At 44.5% G+C, this 13,334-nt stretch overlaps 1 protein-coding gene across 2 annotated transcripts in view; it reads left to right on the forward strand.

Moving 5' to 3' along the window:
- The window catches only part of fbxl16 (F-box and leucine-rich repeat protein 16), a 206,413-nt gene that overhangs the window by 15,564 nt on the left and 177,515 nt on the right, over positions 1 to 13,334 (forward strand). Inside the window, exon 1 of one of the 2 annotated variants that reach the window (XM_070856750.1) lies at positions 1,098 to 1,172. The exons of the other annotated variant lie outside the window; for it this stretch is intronic. The gene's annotated coding sequence lies outside the window, so the exon portion shown is untranslated. Of the gene's footprint in view, positions 1 to 1,097; positions 1,173 to 13,334 lie in introns of those variants that run through there. 2 annotated transcript variants of the gene reach the window in all.

Genomic DNA, 13,334 nt, shown 5'->3' on the forward strand with positions numbered 1-13,334 from the left:
AGCACCCCCCAGCTCATCCAGCACCCCCCACCCACCTGCAGCTCATCCAGCACCCTCCCCACCCACCCCAGCTCATCCAACACCCTCACCCCCAGCTCATCCAGCCCCCCCACCCACCCCAGCTCATCTAGCACCCCCCCCACCCCTAGATCATCTAGCACCCTCCCCCCACCCCAGCTCATCCAGCACCCTCCCCCCCCCACCCAGCCCAGCTCATCCAGCACCCCCACCCCCCACCCCCAGCTCATGCAACACCCCCCCCCCAGCTCATCCACACCCTACCCATCCCAGCTCATCCAGCATCCCCCCCACTCCCAGCTCATCTCGCCCCCCTCCCCGTTCATCCAGCCCCCCCCAGCTCATCCAGCACCCCCCCCCCCACCCCAGCTCATCTCACAGAGAATAAACCCGCTGGCAATGGGATCCGTCGCTGTCGGAGATGGGGCTGGGCTCCTCCGCCGCCACGATAAGCTGACGCGACAATACACCATTCGGCTTTCAAGGTGCTTTTTATAAATACAGAAACACGGGCACCACCTGCAAATATCCAGTCACGAAATCGGAGGGAAATATTAAAGTGGCGTTTTGCGGGTTAGTATGTCTGGTGTTCTCTGATCCGACCCATGGCTCTGTCCCTCGCACATGTCAGTTACACATTTTGTACTGATCAGTTTCTGTGAAATAAACATCCTGATTACAGCAGCTCAAAGGAGAGGCAGCCTTTCTGTTTAATGAAAAGATGTAGTTTGAGATGGAGCGCAGCGGCTGGTGTGTGTTGTAGATGTGTGTATGTGTGGGGGAGTGGAGGAGAGGGAGGTTGACGTCGCTTTAACTCGGAACTCATTGCCATTCTGCCCAGGGCTCCATTGATCATCCGACATCAGGCAGAGTCTCACCAATGGCGATGGCTCGGGCTATTTTTACCAGCGGGGTCGGCGCCTCGGGCGGTGTTGTCAGCGCCTGATGTCCTCGGCAGTGTGGGTGTTGTCCCGTTCTACATGGGGACTCGGCTCGCTGGTTGTAGGTGAGAGAGGGAAGAGGGATGGTCATTTTAGTCCAGTCACAACCATTTCTCGGCCGGATAGATGGAGAGGGGAGGACACGGAGATTTAAATGGCCGTAGCTCCATCACAGAGAGCCTCTGAGTGTCAAACAGCAGGCGCCAGGAGCAGGTAGGTAGGGCTGCTTTGTGTATGTGTGTGTGAGTGTTTCAACAGATGTGATTATAGCAGCTCATCCATCATACAAATCCAAGTGGGAGAGAGAGACAGACAGAGGGAGGTTTAACAGATTATTCATCTCTAAATCCAGGCGGGATATTTCGCACAATCCTTTAATTCTCCGAATCGGCTCTGAAATCGGTCGCATTGTAACAACACTTTACTATTCGCATCTCTTATTCATTCATTTTTTCCCTCCCCCGGAAATTCTTCAATTTCTTCCGACGGTAGGGCCAGAGTCAGACGGGAGGGATGCTTGGAGCCCCGTTTCAGGGTGGACGCGTCTGCTGCCTGTCGATTCAGAAACCGATAACGGGCAGTTGGAGGAGCTACTTGATGAAGATGTAAAGCTAAATGCATCTTGCATTATTCCGTTACTCTCAAAGCCATGGGCCAGCCTTCCAGAATGTGGAGCATCCGTTCGACACGATTCCTTTATACATTCACCATTCCGGCTTCAACACAAGAACATAAGAATTAGGAGCAGGAGTAGACCATTCGGCCCCTCGAGCCTGCTCCTTCATTCAATAAGATCATGGCTGATCTTCTACCTCAACTCCACCTTCCCGCACTATCCCCATATGCCTTAATTCCCTAAGTTCCAAAAAATCTATCGACCTCTGTCTTGAATATACTCAACGACTGAACATCCACAGCTCTCTGGGGTACAGAATTCCAAAGCTTCACAATCCTTTGAGTGAAGAAATTTCTCCTCGTCTCAGTCCTAAATGGCTGATCCCTTATTTTGAGACTGTGGCCCTGTGATTTTCCCAGCCGGAGAAGCAGTTACTCATCATTAACCCTGTCAAGCCCTTTAAGAATTTTATATGTTTCAATTAGATCACCTCTCATTCTTCTAAACTCTAGGGAATATAGACCTAGTCTACTCAATCTCTCCTCATAGCACAATCCCTTCATCCCAGAAACCAGTCCAGCGAACTTTCGTTGGATTCCTTCCAAGGCAAAGATGTCTTTCCTTAGGTAAGGAGACCAAAACCTAGCAGGTCCCATCACTAGGACCTATCCTTCAATTATGTTTTTTCTTGGAGCCGGTGAGGGTGATAGGGTGGTGGGGGAGAGAAATCTATTATTTTAGTTTGTTTTTTGTGGGCTCTCTCTGGACCCCGAGTCAGACTGGTTGGTTTGATACCAGTCCTGTAGGAATCGCTTGCACGTATCAAACAAGCCTCAGTTCAATGTGAGAATGAAGTTGTTATGCATGTTTTAGGGTCGGTAAAGGGGAGGGGGTTTCACCTGCTAGTGGATAGGCAGCCCCTGTACCCCCACCCCCTCCCATTGGGTGGGCACTAATTGTTATGAGAGCAGCACGATTTCTGTGGATGAATGGTTTTATCTCCAGTTGTTTCCTTGAGCTCGTGGGGAGGTCCACGAACTGTTGTACCATGAAGCCTGTGCCTCTCTCACAATCCCATGATAGCGAGTAGACTAAGTTGATTGAATTGCACTGTTGGAAGACTCCTGCATAGCTGTAGCTTTGGTCATACAAATACTCCACAGATTTACAACATGTCTGTGCCTTTGGTCATTTTGGAGTGGACATTCTTCTCGATCAGTCATTGCTGCAAAGTAGATTGTGAGCTAAAGTGGTCTGATGTTGGTAGAAAGTGGCAATTGACTATTGACCCATGGCTAGACCGGCTCTGAGCACTGCCTAGCAAAAAAAAAAGGAAAGAAAGTTTGATTGTTGCTTGTGAAATCTGGAACTGAGGCAGTACTTCAAGCCAACATCAAGTGAAACAATGGTTACTTTACACCAGATTGGAATTGGATGCAGTGAGCTTAAGGAACTGCCGCATTTTGTAAGTATCAGAGCAGTGACAGAAGTAAATAGTATTGAAGAGTTTTCTGTCCCAGAGCATAAGAACATAAGAACATAAGAAATAGGAACAGGAGTAGGCCATACTGTCCCTTGAGCCTGCTCTGTCATTCAATAAGATCATGGCTGATCTGATCATAGACTCAGCTCCACTTCCCTGCCCATTCCGCATAATCCTTTATCCCCTTATCTTTTAAGAAACTGCCTATTTCTGTCTTAAATGTATTTATTCAATGTCCCAGCTTCCACAGCTCTCTGGGGCAGTGAATTCTACAAATTTACAACTCTCTGAGAGAAGAAATTCCTCCTCATCTCTGTTTTAAATGGGCCCTTATTCTAAGATCATGCCCTCTAGTTCGAGTTTCCCCCATCAGTGGAAACATCCTCCCTGCATCCACTTTGTCAAGCCCCCTCATAATCTTATACATTTCGATAAGATCACCTCTCATTCTTCTGAATTTCAATGAAAAGAGGCCCAACCTACTCAACCTTTACTCATAAGTCAACTCCCTCATCCCCAGAATCAACCTAGTGAACTCTGAACTGTCTCCAAAGCAAGTATATCCTTTCGTAAATATGAAAACCAAAACTGCACGCAGTATTCCAGGTGTGGTCTCACCAATACCTTGTATAGATGTTACAAGACTTCCCTGCTTTTATACTTCATCCCCTTTGCAATAAAGGCCAAGATACCATTGGCCTTCCTGATCACTTGCTGTACCTGCATACTATCCTTTTACGTTTCATGCACAAGTATCCCCAGGTCCCGCTGTACTGCGGCATGTTGCAATCTTTCTCCATTTAAATAACTTGCTCTTTGTTTTTTTCTGCCAAAGTGCATGACCTCATACTTTCCAATATTATACTCCATCTGCCAAATTTTTGCCCAATCGCTTAGCCTGTCTATGTCCTTTTGCAGATTTTTTGTGTCCTCCTCACACATTGCTTTTCCTCCCATCTATGTATCGTCAGCAAACTTGGCTACGTTACACTCAGCCCCTTCTTCCAAGTCGTTAATGTAGATTGTAAATAGTTGGGGTCCCAGCACTGATCCCTGCGGCACCCCACTAATTATTAGTTGCAACCAGAGAATGAACTATTTATCTCAACTCTCTGTTCTCTGTTAGTTAGCCAATCCTCTATCCATGCTAATATACTACCCCCAACCCCGTAAACTTTTATCTTGTGCAGTAACCTTTTGTCAAATGCCTTCTGGAAGTCCAAATACATCACATCCACTGGTTCCCCTTTTTCCACCCTGTTCGTTATATCCTCAAAGAACTCCAGCAAATTTGTCAAACATGACTTCACCTTCATAAATCCATGCTAACTTTGCCTGACCGAATTTTGCTTATCCAAATGTCCTGCTACTGCTTCTTTGATAATGGACTCCAACATTTTCCCAACCACAGATGTTAGGCTAACTGGTCTATAGTTTCCTGCTTTTTGTCTGCCTCCTTTTTTAAATGGGGCATTACATTTGCAGTTTTCCAATCTGCTGGGACCTCCCCAGAATCCAGGGAATTTTTGTAAATTACAACCAATGCATCCACAATCCCTGCCGCTACTTCTCTAAGACCCTAGGATGCAAGCCATCAGGTCCAGGGGATTTATCTGCCTTCAGTCCCATTATCTTACTGAGTACCACCTCCTTAGTGATTGTGATTGTGTTAAGTTCCTCCCTCCCTATAGCCCCTTGATTATCCACTGTTAGAATATTGTTAGTGTCCTCTACCGTAAAGACTGATACAAAATATTTGTTCAGAGTTTCTGCCATCCCCATGTTCCCCATTACTAATTCCCTGGTCTCGTCCTCTAAGGGACCAACATTTACTTTAGCCACCCTTTTCCTTTTTATATACCTAGAGAAACTCTTGCTATCTTCATAGTCTATCTTCCCTATCTTAATCATTTTTTAGTCGTTCTTTGCTGGCTTTTAAAAGCTTCCCAGTCTTCCGTCCTCCCACCAGTTTTGGCCACTTTGTATGCCCTTGTTTTTAATTGGATACCATCCTTTATTTCTTTAGTTAGCCACGGATGGCTATCTTTTCTTTTACACCCTTTTCTCCTCACTGGAATATATTTTTCTTGAGAGTTGTGAAATATCACCTTAAATGTACACCACTGTTCATCAACCGTCCTACACTTTAATCTTTGTTACAAATGCTACATGCATTTAGACAAAGTGCCTTTAAGTTTGTTTTTTTTTACCCTTTTTTCCCGCTTGTTTCCTCTCTCTCCTTCAAATTCACTTACTTTATTTTTGCTTTCTAATTCCAGCTTTGCTCCCCTCCCTACTGAATCTATTTTCAGGTTCCCATCCCCCTGCCAAGCTAGTTTAAACCCTCCCCAACAGCACTAGCAACCCCCCCGCGAGGATATAGGTCCTGCCTCTGTTGAGGTGCAACCCGTCCGGCTTGTACAGGTCCCACCTCCCCCAGAAGTGGTCTCAATGCCTCAGGAAACTAAAGCCCTCTCGCCTGCACCATATTTCCAGTCACGTATTCATCTGCTCTATCCTTCTATCCTATTTCTGTACTCACTAGCTCGTGGCACTGGGAGTAATCCGGAGATTACCAACTTTGAGGTCCTGCTTTTTAATCTCTCTCTGAGCTCCCTAAACTCTGTCTGCAGGACCGCATCCCTCTTCCTACCTATGTCATTGGTACCGATGTGGACCACGACCTCTGGCTGTTCACCCTCTCCCCCCAGAATGCCCTGCAGACGCTCAGTGACATCCTTGACCCTAGCACCAGGGAGGCAACATACCATCCTGGAGTCACGACTGCAGTGGCAGAAATGCCTGTCTGCTCCCCTGACTAGCAGATCCCCTACCACAATAGCTCTTCCATTCCCCCCCGCTGAGCCACCCGTGGTGCCATGGACTTGGCTCTGGCTGCACTCCCCAGAGCCACCATCGCCCCCACCGGTACTCAGAACAGAGTACCGGTTGGAGAGTGAGATGGACTCAGGGGACTTCTGCACTACCTCCCTAGCACTCCTCTTCTGTCTGGCGGTCACCCACTCCCTATCTGCCTGCACGCCTCTAGAAACGCACTGTCCACGTTGCTCTCAGTCTCACGGATGCACTGCAGTGACCCCAGCTGCTGCTCAAGCTCCATGGAAGCTCCAAAACATGGAGCTTGAGTTGGTGCAGCTGGAGACACCTCCTGCACACATGGTCGCCCCAGCTGCGCGAAGCGTCCGGGATTTCCACATGCCACAGGATGCGCAATCCATGGGACTGAGCTTCCCTGCCATCCCTCCAGTTACACTCGCAACTATCATCAAAAATAAACTCTAAACCTTAACACAACACACCCAGCCGCTACTCAGTAAACAGCCGATTTAATTAACTGGCTCTCCTTAGATAATAATGATCAGATATATTTACTTGCAGATCCTACTTACAACAATGCCAAAGGTTTCCTACAGAAAAGAAAAAGAAAAATACTCACCAATCCACCAGCCAATCACTTACCCGCTTGGCTATGACGTCACACTTCGATTTCCATTTTTTTTACTTTTGACCCTGCAACAACTGGCTCCTCCCGATCTCCGCGCCCTTTTTATGGGCCTCGACTTCCCGTTGCTGTTGGTATGTATTTCATAGTGGAGTATAAGAGCTTGGTCCATAAGTGCAGAAGGCAAAGGAGACACATATACAGCAGATACAATCCAGGCATTGGGTGCACTCTAACAATCAGCTTTCTGAGGTATGGTAGAGGAACAGTGCATTAGGAAGTTTCGTAGGGAGGCAGTGACTGAGGCATGCCATCTGATCCATGAATATCTATAGCAATAGTCAGTCAACTCCCAACATTAGATCACCCCTCCATCAAAATGTTTCACAGGCACCCACCACCACCAGTTCTATGCTGCCATCCGACCCCACCCCACCCTGGGTTTTACTTTTAAATATAAGATTGAAGCAATGTTACTTGGCCCTTGGAAATTTCTTCCTACAATGTATTCTCTTTCACATCATAGCATATATAATATATTTTGCATAACTCTTCTATTTTCAGATTTAGCACCTTACCTGCTACATCTTTGTTAATGTTTGTCAGTATAGCACACTACAATGAATATTACCTTCTTACCTATATATGTCCTGTGATGCTATTATGCAGTAATATTTTTGTCTTAGTTTTGTGTTCTGCTTTAAGACATGCAATTTATTCTGCACTTCACACCAGCCTAAAGCTGAGTTCCATCAGTCAGTGGCATGTATAGTAGTCCTTTGCATACTAAGGGGCTGTCTTTTTCCTAACAAAAATGTGTTACAGAAATTACCAACACTTGTTAAATTGAGATCTTTACAGTTGTTGTTCAACCATTTTCAATGTAAGATTATGCATTCCACAGTTGGATGAACAAACTTTTCAACATTCAAAATGTAATTGCTTGCAGAGTGTTGAAAGATCATTATTGTGCATGGATCATAATTTGCGATTATTTTTTGATTGCCACCAAGAAGTTTCAAATCCACATGTTCCCACAATTTTACTCGTTGTTTGTCAATTCCCCTGAAAATGTGAATTTCTCCAATAAAAGAGGGATATCAGCCCTTCAACACGTTAAAAGGAAATAGATATATGAGTCAAAAGAATAAATGGAACTAAAACTTCCTTAAGCCTGGTCATTTCAACTAGATGGGACTGTGAGCTGAGACCTGTTTTGCCTGATGCAAGAACAGAGCTGATATATAGTCTAAGGCACTCCCATATTAGATTTTCAATGAAATTATACATTTCCCCATTAATTTCTTTGATACCTTCTTATGATTTTCATCCATGGTCACAATAAAACAAAGATCACAAAATGATTCTAATATTTTGACAAACAGTCCCATCTGGATTAGTTTAGCGGCAAATCTGATTGAAATGTCCAGACTTAAGGAAGTTTCAGTTCCATTTATTCTTTTGACTCATGTATTTGTTTCCCTTTAACATGTTGAAGGACTGATATATCTCTTTTATTGGAGAAATTCCCATTTTTCTCCAAAGAATTCAGGGTAAAAAAATCAGCTTGGAATGGCTGTCACCAGAAACATAGAAACATAGAAAATAGTTGCAGGAGTAGGCCTTTTGGCCCTTCGAGCCAGCACCACCATTCAATAAGATCATGGCTGATTGTTCACCTCAGTACCCCTTTCCTGCTTTCTCTCCATATCCCTTGATCTCTTTAACCGTAAGGGCCATGTCTAACTCTCTCTTGAATATATCCAATTAACTCGCATCAACAACTCTCTGCAGTAGAGAATTCCACAGGTTAACAACTCTCTGAGTGAAGAAGTTTCTCCTCATCTCAATCCTAAATGGCTTACCCCTTATCCTTTGACTATGTCCCCTGGTTCTGGACTTCCCCAACATCGGGAACATTCGTCCTGCATCTAACCTGTCCAGTCCCGTCAGAATTTTATATGTTTCTATGAGATCCCCTCTCATCCTTCTAAACTCCAGTGAATACAGGCCCAGTCGATCCAGTCTCTCCTCATATGTCAGTCCTGCCATCCCGGGAATCAGTCTGGTGAACCTTAGCTGCACTTCCTCAATAGCAAGAACGTCCTTTCTCAGATTAGGAGACCAAAACTGAACACAATATTCCAGGTGAGGCCTCACCAAGGCCCTGTACAACTGCAGTAAGACCTCCCTGCTCCCATACTCAAATCCCCTAGCTATGAAGGCCAACATACCATTTGCCTTCTTCACCACCTGCTGTATCAGCATGCCAACTTTCAATGACTGATGTACCATGATACCCAGGTCTCATTGCACCTCCCCTTTTCCTAATCTGCCACCATTCAGATAATATTCTGCCTTTGTGTTTTTGCCACCAAAGTGGATAACCTCACATTTATCCACATTATACTGCATCTGCCATACGTTTTCCCATTCACCTAACCTGTCCAAGTCATCCTGCAGCCTCTTAGCATCCTCCTCACAGCTCACACCACCACCCAGCTTAGTGTCATCTGAAAACTTGGAAATATTGCACTCAATTCCTTCATTTAAATCAGTAATATATATTGTAAATAACTGGGGTCCCAGCACTGAGCCCTGCGGCACCCCACTAGTCACTGCCTGCCATTCTGAAAAGGACCCGTTTATCCCGACTCTCTGCTTCCTGTCTGCTAACCAGTTCTCTTTCCACGTCAGTACATTACCCCCATTACCATGTGCTTTAATTTTGCACACCAATCTCTTGTGTGGGACCTTGTCAAAAGCCTTTTGAAAGTCCAAATACACCACATCCACTGGTTCTCCCTTATCCACTCTACCAGTTACATCCTCAAAAAATTCTAGAAGCTTTGTCAAGCATGATTTCTCTTTCATAAATCCATGCTGACTTGGACCGATCTTGTCACTGCTTTCCAAATGTGCTGCTATTTCATCTTTAATAATTGAATCCAACATTTCCCCCACTACTGATGTCAGGCTAATCGGTCTATAATTACCCGTTTTCGCGCTCCTTCCTTTTTAAAAAAGTGGTGTTACATTAACTACCCTCCAGTCAATAGGAACTGATCCAGAGTCGATAGATTGTTGGAAAATGATCACCAATGCATCCACTATTTCTAGGGCCACTTCCTTAAGTACTCTGGGATGCAGACTATCAGGCCCCAGGGATTTATCGGCCTTCAATCCCATCAATTTCCCTAACATAATTTCTCGCCTAATAAGGATTTCCTTCAGTTCCCCCTTCTCACTAGACACTCGGTCCCCTAGTATTTGTGATTCATTACTCATTTTAACAAGTCTGTACTTCTGTCACTGAGTTTGAAACAGGGACTGAACTAAAAAAGACCATTCCAATCCATACTCTACATGCCCTAGTCCCAAAAGCACCAGTTGCTGAAAAATTTGGAGTGTAATAATATCCACAAAAGACATTTGAAGAAGAAAAGGCACCAGTAAGAGACTAGTTCACCTTGAAATGTCCAGCAGCATTGAAAGGTGCCCAGACGTTCGGCTCTACCTCACTCTACTCAGCAACATAAGAACATAAGAAATAGGAGCAAGAGTAGGCCCTACGGCCCCTCGAGCTGACTCCACCATTCAATAAGATCATGGCTGATCATCGACCTCAACTCCACTTTCCCACCTGATCTCCATATCCCTTGATTCCCCTAGACAAAATCTATCTATCTCAGCCTTAAATATACTCAGACTCAGCATCTACAGCATCTCTGGGGCAGAGAATTCCAAAGATTCACAACCCTCTGAGTGAAGAAATTCCTCTTCATCTCTGTCTTAAATACCCCTTATCCTGAGACTGTGCCCGCTAGTTCTAGACTCTCCAGCCAGGAGAAACAACCTCTCAGCATCTACCCTGTCAGTCCCCTTCAGAACCTTGTGTATTTCAATTGGATCATCTCTTTCTCTTCTAAACTCCAGAGAGTACAGGCCCATTCTACACAATCTCTCATCATAAGACAGCCCTCTCAGCTCAGGAATCAATCTAGTGAACCTTTGTTGCACAACCTCCAAAGCAAGTATATCCTTCCTTAGATAAGGAGACCAAATCTGTACACAGTACTCTGGGTGTGGTCTCACCAAGGCCCTGCACAATTGTAGCGAGACTTCCTTACTCTTATACTCTAACCCCTTGCAATAAAGGACAACATGCCATTTGTCTACCTTATTGCTTGCTGTACCTGCATGCTGGCTTTCTGTGTTTCTTGCACAAGCACATCCAAATCTCTCTGAACACCAACATTTAAAAGTTTCCCACCATTTAAAAAATATTCTGTTTTTCTATTCATCCTACCAAAGTGAATAACCTCACCTTTCCCTACATTATACTCCATCTGCCACTCACTTAATCTATCTATATCCTTTTGCAGACTGTTTTCCTCACAGTTTATTGTCACACTTAGCTTTGTATCATCAGCAAACTTGGATACATTATACTCGGTCCCTTCATCTAGGTCATTAATATAGATTGTAAATAGCTGAGGCCCCAGCACTGATCCTTGCGGCGCCCCACTAGTTATAGTCTGCCAACCTGAAAAAGATCCATTTATCCCTATTCTCTGTTTTCTGTCCATTAACCAATCTTCTATCCATGCTAATACATTACCTCCAATCCCATGAGTCCTTATCTTGTGTAATAACCTTTTATGTGGCACCTTATTGAATGCCTTTTGCAAATCCAAATATACTCCATCCACTGGTTCCCCTTTATTTACCCTGCTAGTTACATCCTCAAAAAACCCTACTAAATTTGTCAAACACGATTTCCCTTTCATTACAACATTTTCTAAGTGCCTTGAAACCACTTCCTTAACAATGGATTCCAGTATTTTCCCAATGACTGATGTCAGGCTAACTGGCCTGTAGTTCCCTGAATAGCACCCAGACATTCTCCTCTACCTCACTCCACTTAGAACACTGCATGGCTCCCAGACATTCGTTTTCCTTCCACACAAAAAATATAAAAATTAAATTAATACTTAGCATGGGGAATAACAGGCTCACAACACTCCTCTCATTCACACACATAATCCTGGTGTTGTCACTTCAATACCTCTCATGCTTTTACTTTACTGTGCAGTATCATTGTAGCTAAACTATTTTGAAAACAGAAATTCAGATTCTGTGAAGAAAAATGGTATGAGGACACTTTTATGATATAAACATTCAAAGTGAGCTGGTTGACAGCAAGATTTTTTGAAGCTCTGACAATGGTGCAGAATGTCACTGGTGGAGGATATGTTTTGGAAAATCTGTTCCAAACCTTGGGCCCCGATTTTGCTGCACAGAGCATGTTGCGATGTGCGATCTTAGTGACAGAATGACACTGTGCTGCAGCATGCTCGAGCCTCATTAGTATGAATTATTTATTTTAAATTGGTCCAATACCAAATTTTAATCTTTGGGCAATGGTCCAGCCCCTGCACACATATTGCCCGTATCAGTTGGGAGCATGAGGAGTTCTGGAATCTGTCCCGCGTAAGTAAGCTTCTTAAAAGGAGATTGTTGTATGAATGTGTTTTTCTGTTTTGCATTTATAAATATATTCTGCCTCATTTTGCTCTGTGCCTTGGTTGGCTTGGCTGGGCAGCTGACATTTTTTGTGTTTTTGTCCAATGCTTTTCTTCATTATTTTTGGTTTCTGATTGTCATTTTAATAGCATCATATAAAGTGGTGAGCATGGGGATTCCTTTAGGGGACTTTCCGACAATACTGCATAATTTAGATGAGGACAAATGACTAACAAAGGCAGCCACCATTCTGGGATCTGCATTTATGGAATTTATTGCACCTAACTGGACATAGAAGCAGATTCACTAGTAACTTTTGAAAGTGAATTGGATATATAATTGAAAAAGAAAAAATCAGCGTGCTATGGGGACCAATTGGACAGCTCTTTCATAGAGCTATCATAGGCATGATGGGCTAAATGGCTTCCTTCTTTGCTGTAAGATTCTATGATTCTATGTCAAAGGAAACCTGTCTTTGCCATTTTTACTTCACCAGACAGGCTGTCACAGAGATGTACCATCTGCTGCCGGAAGATTTGCAGACAATAGCTGGAACAGGAACAGTTCCCCATTAAAGTGAAGGTTAACACAGCTTGTGTGGATTTCATGTTACCCCATCCATCCAAGCCACTGCAGGGGACATGTGCCACATTGGCAGTCTACCGTGCACACACGTTTCCTGCTAGTGACACTTTACATTTGCAAGTGGTAGTACCTTCATCACTTCCCCTGTGGCAGGGAGGCATCAGCTAGATAGGGTTCAGACTTTTCACTGGGTGGCAGGGTTCCCTTGAATGCAAGGTGTCAAAGATGGTATTACATGGGTATCTGGGCTCCTAATTGCAACCACATTGTCCACGTGAACAGAAAGGCTTTGCATTGAATGTTCAAGTGGTATCTAACAATAGAAGCATGACAATGGCCGTTATCTAGGAAACAGCCATGGTCTTTTTTATGCAGCAGACCATAGTGCTGTCAATTTGTGTAGGAGAAGAAACAATGAGAGGATGACCATTAGGAGATCCAGGCATACCTCTGCATCCATGGCCACTGAACCTGCTGAGAAGCTCCCTAACAGCGGGGAAGCATCTCGGGTTGGAACCCTGAACACGATTTCATTGTTCCTTCACGACTTCCTTCCCTTGCAAGGAAAGTGTGTGGTTCAGGTTTTGCACAATGAAAGAATGTGTGCAAAAGGACAATGCCTGTGGGTAGTGCTCAAATTGCACCTCCCAGAAAGTGCAGGAGCTCTCAACTTGGGTTTGTATAAAGCATGAAGAGCTCCAC

This window comes from Pristiophorus japonicus, chromosome 15, assembly GCF_044704955.1.
Source record: "Pristiophorus japonicus isolate sPriJap1 chromosome 15, sPriJap1.hap1, whole genome shotgun sequence".
Classification (NCBI taxonomy): Eukaryota; Metazoa; Chordata; class Chondrichthyes; family Pristiophoridae; genus Pristiophorus; species Pristiophorus japonicus.